Source organism: Lepidochelys olivacea, assembly GCF_965140295.1.
Source record: "Lepidochelys olivacea isolate rLepOli2 genome assembly, chromosome: 24".
Classification (NCBI taxonomy): domain Eukaryota; kingdom Metazoa; phylum Chordata; order Testudines; family Cheloniidae; genus Lepidochelys; species Lepidochelys olivacea.
The window spans coordinates 11,119,501-11,130,217 of record NC_140434.1 but is presented as its reverse complement, the minus strand read 5'-3'; the positions used below and the strand labels follow the sequence as shown (position 1 = coordinate 11,130,217).

General features: G+C 43.2%; 1 long non-coding RNA gene across 1 annotated transcript; it reads right to left on the bottom strand.

Moving 5' to 3' along the window:
• Nucleotides 1-835: 835 nt before the first annotated feature.
• LOC311512742 lies at nt 836-2,846 on the bottom strand. The gene is made up of 2 exons (XR_014709552.1): nt 2,775-2,846; nt 836-1,770 (listed from the first exon to the last, which is right to left on the bottom strand). It is a non-coding gene; the product is annotated as an uncharacterized lncRNA (long non-coding RNA).
• Nucleotides 2,847-10,717: the final 7,871 nt, after the last annotated feature.

Below are 10,717 nucleotides of genomic sequence, written 5' to 3'. Positions count from 1 at the left end.
ATTCAATGAGTGCACTGATAGGTCCACTCAAAGAGTAGGTACGAGAAGGTATGAGAAGGAGTGTACGACCCCTCTAAGGGCTTCATTCAGGGAAACACACTTCTTTAGACTAGATAGTTCCTGGATGATACAGCAAGCGTGCTCTTATCTAAAACTAATATTTTTTAGATTTAAGCACACACGCACGTAAGCAATAGCTTTAGAACATCCCAAATAATTACCTAAAATCTGAGATGGTATCTAGTAATTAGCAGCAGGTCAGCAATGGCTAGACACTTCCCCACTGGGGAGTATGCTGTCTCTCAGGATAACTTCAGAGAACTGCTCCAAAGTACACTCTATTATCGCTTCTTTTTAGAACTAATTTTTACAAAACCTGTAGTTCATAGTGACCTCTACTGGGTCATCACTTCTCCTAACTTCAATCAATTGCCTATCAACAAAACTTTCCTAACAACCTTAGCCATAATAAGCTTCTATCTCAGTCACCCAAACTCAAGGTCTCCATTCACTTATTTTCTTTCAGTCTCAATTTGTTGATTCTTTTCTCCCCACTTCCCATTCTGGTTAGCAGAAACTACAAACGTGCAGCCACTATTCAACCTCGCCTCCAAAAGCCCTTGTCCAAACTAACCCTAAACTACATGATGTTCTATTTGAGCAATTCATGGTGGCGGAATGCATACAATAGGACCACAATTAGCTTGATGAAATTCTGGGGTTACACACCCCTCAATTCCAGAGTAACCTTAGGCACCAAATTACCTGTGTGAATCTGGGCCAGACTGGCTGGTCAATAAGGAAGGGAGCAGAAAGGAAACTCAGAAGGATGATATTATGATTCAGAAGCATTTTAATGTGAATCGGAATACAAGTACACAGAAAGCGACACAAAGAATTCAGAATTAAAATAATATCTCCAAGGTATCAAGAAGGGCTACAATGAGTCACTGGCTCCAAGGTGATGCATTTCAAACCAGATGTTCTTCATTCTTCATCACAGCTGTAGATTTTACAGTCAAGTTCTCTTTGCAACCATTTTAAGGTATTAGTTTCATCACAGTCAGAATCAAATGAGACAAAGCACAACTGAAACCAAGGATGAAACTACCTCTCCAGTAAACAACATATAAAGCAAAGTTGAAAGCAGAAACAAATGGCACAAATGCATAAAAGGACTAGAACACGTAGGGCTTGATTCTCATTGACACTAAGACCCCTTTGCAGGACTTTGTAAGGAGCCTGCTTCATTTACTGTGTCAGCGTGACCAAAAGGGGCCTTCATGGAATTAAGATTCACACCCAAACACATTATTCTAGAAGAAGCAGAGAGTCTGGAAGGCAGTAGAGGAAACAGTCAACCAGTGTAACCGAGGAAATAGAGATATGGGGCAGATTTACTGAGATGCTGAGCACTCACAGCACCCATGGGAGTTGAGGGCACTCTGCATTTCTCAAACCTATTGCCCACAAACTCATCTGTGAATCTTGCTTAATGTTTCCTGGTTTTTCCACGTTCCGAGTCTATTCCTCCTGGGCGAAACATGGCCAGCCCTTTCCAAAGCCGTGCCCCCAGCCCCAATGGCAAGGGTAAGGGTACCAACAACCTTTGGGATAGCCCCAACAACACTTGTACGGCCTTTGGCAATACCATGGCCTACAGTAGCCGTAACCTCTGGAACCACCCCAGCCCCCATAATGGTAGGGCTTGTAATACAATTCATCACTAAAGTTTTCGTCAAAAGTCATCTTTCTGTGTCGGAGGTAAACCTGAAACACACAACAGGGAAAAGAGTCAACATAATGCACTAGGGTCATAGAGTAAAAGGTTCAATGCTCAGGGAAATGATGACCCAGACCCTCAGTTCCTGGATACATGTTGCCTCTTAGTTCCTCCTCCTAGCCGCCTTCTTCCACTCACTCTTCTGAATAACAGACTGGCAGTTTGGCTTCTAAAGTTTCTGAGCCAACAATACTTGCTAATAAAGGAAGGGAAAACCGTGCTCTGAAATGTCCCTAGTCTCTGTTTGCCATATGCTGGAAACGGGTGACGGGATGGATCACTTCAGGATTACATGTTCTGTTCATTCCCTCTCAAGCACCTGGCATTGGATACTGTTGGAAGACAGGATACTGGGCTAGTTGGATCATTGATCTCACCCAGTATGGCCGTTCTTATGTTCTAAAATACTTTTTTCAAAACAAAACATTAAGAGCCAAGTCCTGAGCGGGTAGATAAGGGCACTGTTCAGCTGAGTTCAAGGGTCTAGACTAATTTACCTAGCTTTGGATCTGCATCTAACATTGCTACTAGAGCAGGTAGGAACATAGAAATTTCCATGCTGGATCAGACCACAGCTCCTTCTCATTGATTATTCTGTCTGAAATCTGGCCGAGTACCTTCTGCTACAGAATAAGGAACAACACAGTGACCTATTCTGAAAAAAACTGGGGAAGTTTCATCCTAACTCCCCTAACTTTAAAGCTGAATATGGAATTATTGAAAGCTACTGATGGGATTCCAACACCTAATTCCTAGTGATAGTAAACATGAACTCCTCTCCCAAATGCCTAGGCACCTCTGAAAATTGAAGCATTTACTTCTAAACCACGAATGCATCAGTGCCTGCAACTTAACATCTACTGTGTTATTGGCAAACCCCCTTTACCGTGCCAATAATCACAAAGTCATGCGCAAGATTGAGTCCTAAATTAAACCGTGACTAACGGGACATCGCAATAGCTCTCGAGAGAATGAAACAAATGGGACTTACCCCGGTCGCTGAAGAGGATAAGTCAAGAGAAGTTGTTAAGGAGCCTGGAGTTGCGAGCGCTTTTATACAATTTCTTAGACTGCCTGGAGAATACGAGACACCCTTTTGCTCAAGGTCTTAATTAGTTAGAAAACATATTATGCTGTGCGAGTCACTCCTTCAATTGATATAATTTGTTTTCAGGATTATTACCATGTGTTTTCAACCTCACATGGTCTGACATGCACCAGACAGCCTATAGGTTTCTTTCATCTGAAAAATTTTATGGGACACATTCATTCCTCCGCAGGTGTTACAATGGGAATGGATGTAAAAGATTGTCAGAGCTGTAACAGGTGCAAAGTCTGCCATTAGATGCAGGTCTCCACTTTGGTCCTGGTAAGCCATGTGGGCTGGTGTTGGTGGCATTGCACAGTTCTCCCTGCAATTCGTAGGAGGGAGAGAGCATTTTGCAGAGGCTGAACCCGTAAGTTTTTTGATCTAATGCCCGCTGAAGTTAATGAGAGTCATTACTCTGGGTGGGTTTTTTCTCCAGCCCTGTGACCTGAAATTTGCCCCTGGAAGAAGGACGTATAAGGCCTCTGAGCCATTTAAGTCCCACTAAAGCTTTCAAAAGAGGTGTAAACAGGGACCTGAGGGATGAATAAGCCTTTGTGCTGGCGCTCTGCTCAGGGGTGAATTTCCCCTGATGGTGATTAGAAATTCAGTTCCTAATCCACCTCCTTTATGACACCAGTGCTGTGAGATCGGGGTGATCATCACGGCAGACGTTCACTGTGCTGGGGTCGGTCCTGGGGCCGGTTTTGTTCAATATCTTCATAAATGATCTGGAGGATGGTGTGGATTGCACTCTCAGCAAATTTGCGGATGATACTAAACTGGGAGGAGTGGTAGATACGCTGGAGGGGAGGGATAGGATACAGAAAGACCTAGACAAATTGGAGGATTGGGCCAAAAGAAATCTGATGAGGTTCAATAAGGATAAGTGCAGGGTCCTGCACTTAGGACGGAAGAACCCAGTGCACAGCTACAGACTAGGGACCGAATGGCTAGGCAGCAGTTCTGCGGAAAAGGACCTAGGGGTGACAGTGGACGAGAAGCTGGATATGAGTCAGCAGTGTGCCCTTGTTGCCAAGAAGGCCAATGGCATTTTGGGATGTATAAGTAGGGGCATAGCGAGCAGATCGAGGGACGTGATCGTCCCCCTCTATTCGACATTGGTGAGGCCTCATCTGGAGTACTGTGTCCAGTTTTGGGTCCCACACTTCAAGAAGGATGTGGATAAATTGGAGAGAGTCCAGCGAAGGGCAACAAAAATGATTAGGGGACTGGAACACATGAGTTATGAGGAGAGGCTGAGGGAGCTGGGATTGTTTAGCCTGCAGAAGAGAAGAATGAGGGGGGATTTGATAGCTGCTTTCAACTACCTGAAAGGGGGTTCCAAAGAGGATGGCTCTAGACTGTTCTCAATGGTAGCAGATGACAGAACGAGGAGTAATGGTCTCAAGTTGCAGTGGGGGAGATTTAGATTGGATATTAGGAAAAACTTTTTCACTAAGAGGGTGGTGAAACACTGGAATGCGTTACCTAGGGAGGTGGTAGAATCTCCTTCCTTAGAAGTTTTTAAGGTCAGGCTTGACAAAGCCCTGGCTGGGATGATTTAACTGGGAATTGGTCCTGCTTTGAGCAGGGGGTTGGACTAGATGACCTTCTGGGGTCCCTTCCAACCCTGATATTCTATGATTCTATGATTCTATGCTGCCTCTGACAGGGTTACTCTTTGCTTGAGGTGAGGAATGGTGGTGGGTGAAAACAAGCCGGTCCGTTGTAGACAAAGGCTTTGAGATAAACCCTGGAACATTTGCGGCATCACCAGTGTGTCTCCGTCCAACAACAGCCAAGACTATTGTGGTTTTACAAGAAAATACAACTGATAAAGCCGCAGATGAAATACAGGAAAGAGAGAGATCTGGCTTTCTTGGCCAAGGCTGTGGGATAAACTCAGATAAATTGAAAATCTGACCAGATGTAGGGCACGCTGCAAGACCAAGAGCTTGCAGAAATCTTGTCTACCATGATGAGAATAATGTAGAAAGTTTAACATCACTTCATAGAATGTTTCCCCTCACCAGGCAAGGGGGAAGAACCTGATGTTGATTGAGAAGCACTGAACATCTTTGAATTCTACAGAGCTGTGCTGACTTATGCTGGTTGATCTCCTGCCCTTAAATTTGAAAAAGGAATTTGTATCATAAAAAGAAATGCAAAGCTTCTTTTTAATGGAAATCAAAGAGTCCCAAATTCTGAGCTACAAATCATGATCTGATTAAGAGAATTACACAGTCAGCTTGACATGCTTTTTTCTAAAGTGAGTCTATTACTCAATAGAAGAGCGTCTTCCAGTATCAAACCATTAATACCAGAACAATCCACTGCTTTGGATATGAAAAACCTTAATGAGTGTTTGTGACACGCTTTGATACCTGGAGCCCTGAGGAAGTAGAGCATTCTCCACGTGCTATGATCCCTGTTTTTTAGGCAGTGAACCAGAGGGCACATTAACGTGAAATTCAGACAGGGGGCAAGTTGCAGAGTCCCAAATAAAACCCAGTTGTCTTGAGAACACGTGCTAAGTATTTACCATTGGTCCTGAACCTTCCTTGACCCTTCACATTTTTGGCTTCCAAATAGGTCACTAAGAAGAGATGTTATTGTAGGCATGTTGGTCCCAGCATATGAGAGAGACAAAGTGGGTAAAGCAATATATCATTTATGGGACCAGCTTCTTATGGGGAGAGAGAAAAGCTTTCGAGCTTCTACGGCACTCTACTTCAAGTCTGGGAAATGTACTCAGAGTGTCACAGCTAAATGGAAGGTGAAAGAGATTGTTTACAATCATAGTTAGCATCTATTTCAAGGAACTTTTCAAAGTCAAGTGGCCAGATAACAGCTCTCCAGTCATAGAGAGGAGAGGAAAGGGGAAAAAGCTGGGAGGGGGTGCCGTTACTGGGTTATATATTGTTGTAATAAGTCATAAATCCAATATCTCTATTCAGGCCATGATTTTGAGTGTTCACTTTAGGTTATCACTTTAGGCTCAGAGGCTCGTCTTTTCAAGGTGTTGTGCAGATTTCCTTTGAAGATGACGACTGAGAGGTCACATACAGGTTTTTCGCTTTGTGAAAACTGTTCACATACAAATGTTATGGGTTTTTTTTGGTCAGATAATGTTCTGATCCACTTTGCCTTCTTCATACATGAAGATAATAATTGTCCGAGAAAACAGAGAGTGTGCAATTTTTAAGATTCTCCATGGGTAGTGTACAATTGCAATTCTCAAGATATATTTAAGAGATGTACCATGAAATTTTTTCTTTTCAGGTTGCTGTTGTGTAAATCCCCACTCCTGACCCAACATCAAAAAAGAGTGATTCTGTCTATACCTACATTCTGCATGTCCATAAAAGTGTCAGCCCTCTTTTCTTTGCTTGGTCTGTGTCCCCTGGAAACCTAAGGCACCCCACTTTCCTATAGGTTGTGTAAATTCCCTTCGTTCTCATTAACATTGATGCACAATCTGTATCCCGTGGTTTAAGACACATATCTGAGACATGCTAAACTCTTACAGGCCTCATCCTATGGGTTCTTGTGTTTCAACTTCTCTTCCTCATGTCTAATATTTGGTTCCTCTAACTACTGATCAGTCGTATACTTTTATAATCCGAGAGATTAACTCTAATTAACCTACAATGAATATATGTAATATAACATATTGATTAATCATAACATCACACAATAAATGGATAATAAACTAAAATCATTGGCTACACTATAGAAACAGAGAGTAACACACTGCACTGGTGAAATTCATCATAATGCCTATCAGATAAGAAACCGTAAGGCCATACTAAGGAAATGTCTGTAGAACAGGTGAAGGGCCCACAATTCTGTAGTAGGTAGAGAAATGTCTGGAGGAAAACGAGGCTGGAGTTAAGATTTTGCTTGACAGCAACAGCAGGTTTTTTCACAGGAATAAACATAAGTTTCTTTTCACTCAGGATTTAATATTTGAATGATAAATTGAAGTTCATGATCCTAAACCACCAATTTAGTTGTGATTTGTTTATGCTTAGATCAAAAGAGAATTCATCAAGAAGCTCGTCAAACAAAACAAGAAGACGACTGAGTCTCTGTAATCATTACTCGTGTAAGCAGTGCTTAACTTGTGCCAGGGCTTGCCAGGGCTGAGCCTCGGCACCTCTGGGCTGGGCAGTTCATAGCCCAGCACCTCGAGGCTTGCTGTGTCCGTCGCAAAAGTAAAAATTTGCTTGAGACATGGCATCTCATTGCTTGAGCCCCAGCACCCTCCTTCATTACAAACTAAGCACTTCATGTAAGTTGTATATGAGGAAGCCAAAGACACTACATGATAATAACAAAACTCTTGAGTAATGTTGTCTTGTAAGACAGTCTAAGAACATTCAAGCCAGAGAGTAGCATGTGGCATGAGAAACGGGATTACGTGGTTTTAGTTCTATCTTTGTAATTGACTCCTTGTGTTACCTTCAGCAGAATACACCTCTGTTTATTTGCATAGCAAATAAGGATAATAACACTTTAGTTGGATGCTAAGTGGTGTCCTTAGAACTCTGGATACCAAAGCACTTCACAAACAGCCATTAAAGTTCTAGATATGCAAATGTTTTATGCTTACAATAATAACAGCTTATTCGTAGAAGATGTCCATGTTTTGAGTAATAGGGTCATTTAAAATATGTATTTCAATTTCTCTCATTTCTCGGCCTTAATCGGGTCGTGATTTCTAGTTGCTTTTTGATTTTTATTAAATAGCAGCTACGAGGTTCCCTTTCGTATAAAACTCCAATGTATAGATTCTGGGACAGAGGAAGCTCTGTTTGGAGTGGATGTAACAATTTTAGTATTGTAGCTACAACACTTTCTGCAAGAGAAGGATCAGGAAACATGACCACCAGCTGGTGAGATTCTGCCTTAACCTAAACTCATTCCACAGATGTCTCGTGTTTGGTCAACGATGCCTTTTCTTCATCTCTCCTGTGCTTGACTTGGGCTCTCTTAGACGCACTGTCCCACAAGCTCTCACTACTCTTAGCTGCTCATGGATGGAGATGTGGTTGCTGAGGCAATATAGGTTCAAGGTTGTAACTCCAAGACTTTATAAAACACTGTGCCACCGACCCTAACCACAAACAGTGAGCAGCCTTTCCATAAATAGCCCGGTGTGCTTCTGCCATGATGATCACCCTAATCTTACATCATGAGGACATAACTACAGCTGTATTTCTAATCCCTGTATGGTGAACTTCATCCCAGTGCATAAGGCCACTGCAAAAGCCTATGTCAACTTAAGTCTCTGGGAAGAGCTCTTTTTGAATGCTGAAGTGAGTCTTAAGTGGTTTTTAGGCCTTGTATTGCCTTTGCCAGGAATGAATGACAAATTACAGGGTCTCATGAATAAGGCTACGCTTTAGTCACGGGTATTTTTAGTAAAAGTTATGGACAGATCACAGGCCGTAAACAAAAATTCACGGCCCGTGACCTGTCCATGACTTTTCCTATATACCCCTAACTAAAACTTGGGCCAGGGGGGCCACCGGTGCTCTGGGCGGGTGGTCCGGAAGCACCATGGGTGCTGTGGAGGGCTGGCTCAGGATCGCTGCTGGTGCTGGGCGTGCACCAGGGGAGTGGGGCACAGCTCAGGACCCCCCTGGTGCTGGGAGGAGGGGGCGGCAGTACACAGCCTGGGACCACTACTAGTACTTGCGGGGGAGGGTTGGAAGGCCTGGCAGACTCCCTATCCAGCTCCAAATGTCATGACCCTGCAGCTTCTAGCGGGAGGGGTGGCACTGGGGCTCCGCACGCTGCTCCCTCCACAAGCGACGGTTCCACAGCTCCCATTGGTCATGAACCATTGGCCGGGACTCACTGAAGTCAAAGGAGAAACTACCATTTATATCAGTGTGCATTGGATTTAGGTTCATTATAGCAGGGTGTGCAGAGCATACAGAATACAGGCTCCCTGAAATTCCAGTGGTTAATGCCAGAATATCCCAAACCAAGACCAGCATGGATGTGAAGGACCAGACTGGACACTTGTACATGCACCTGATGCTCAGATCCAACTATGAATTTCCTTCATATTTATTCCAACTATAACTCCAGTGAAGTCGGGCGAATGATACCTGGAACGTAGCCTGCCCATGAAAATTTTCATATGAAAGAAACCAGCAGGTTGAGATTAGACTAATGAACATAAACACTGTGGAAACATCAGTTGAAAGAGTCACAACAAAGAGTCCAACAAAATGTCTTTTGTAATGAATAAAGACCTCATGGACAAATAGGGTCTCTGATCCTCCAGGCAGTTTCAGAAACTGTATTAAAAGCTCCTGGCACCCAGGGCTCTTCTAACCTCTTCTCTTCACGTACTCTCCTTGGTGCCCTGGGGAAGTCTGATTTCAATCCATCTCTCATTAACTGTTGAAGTGTCACATTAGTAATGTTTTCAGTTCAGGCCTGAATCTTGTATGTTGACTGTGTGATTCTCAGCAATTGTGAGGAGCTTTTCCATAATTTGTGTAGTTGTTAAGTTGCAGGTATTAGTGGATTCAAGTTGTAGAAGTTATGGGTGGGATTTACAGAGCCACATATGTGTTTGTGACACAGAGTTCCTATGATTCCTAATTGGAAAGAGGAGATTTAGTCTTTTGATAGATGTGAATAATCTCATAGTGCCTCTTTCATTGAGGTGTTTTGGGAAGAAACCCCTCCACTTTCCTCTGTAAAGGGCTATTTCAGTGCTCTACTTCGTTCGGAAGTGACTGGTACTTGTTACTTTGTGAGACACGATAATGGATTCAGTGGACGACTGGTCTGATGGAGTATGACAGTTCTTATTGTGCAGGTCGCTATTTTAAATGCAGATCTTAAACTAGGGTAAGTTATCCTAGCTCCACTGAAATCAGTATAACTGAGCCAATTTCACCCAGCTCATAATCTAGTCCTTAGTATTTTGTACAGAAAAAAGAATATTCATTTGCCATTCATTCAGTCACAAATATTGCTGTCTCACAAGTTAGACAAACAGAAAGCACCACAATCTGCTTACGGAGAGAAGTGGTCAGACTAGGGAGGCAATATCCACACACGGAAACTAACATTATGAATTTTGTCTCTGCCATGCTTTATGTAAACATTTTGTAAAAGGGACTAAATATCTCATTCATGCAAGGTAGAAATGGTCTATACCATATGTGTAATCTACTGTCAGCATATTTCAGGGAAAGGGAGCGAGAGGGAATCAGAGGGATAGATTGAGGGGGAGATTAAGAGTAAGTGGAAGAAAAGGATTAGGAGGAGGAAATGGGAGGCAATACATCGCCAGGAACTGAAACTCCACATCATCATTTCCCTGCTCTCTCTCCAGAACCTCCAATACCATAGTTATTGAGCTTTGACCCATTTGTTCCACTGACTCCCGGGCACTATATTGATTCTATTCCCTGCTGTGTTTTTCAGGTTTACCTCCGACACAGAAAGATGACTTTCGACGAAAACTTTAGTGATGAATTGTATTATAAGCCCTACCATTATGGGGGCTGGGGTGGTTCCAGAGGTTACGGCTACTGTAGGCCATGGTGTTACCAAAGTCCATACAAGTGTTGTTGGGGCTATCCCAAAGGTTGCTGGTACCCTTACCCTTGCCATTGGGGCTGGGGGCACGGCTATGGAAAGGGCTGGCCATGTTTCGCCCAGGAGGAATAGACCTGGAAAATGGAAAGACCAGGAAACATTAAGCAAGATTCACAGATGAGTTTGTGGGCAATAGGTTTGAGAAATGCAGAGTGCCCGCAACTCCCATGGGAGCTGTGAGTGCTCAGCAGCTCAGTAAATCTGCCCCATAT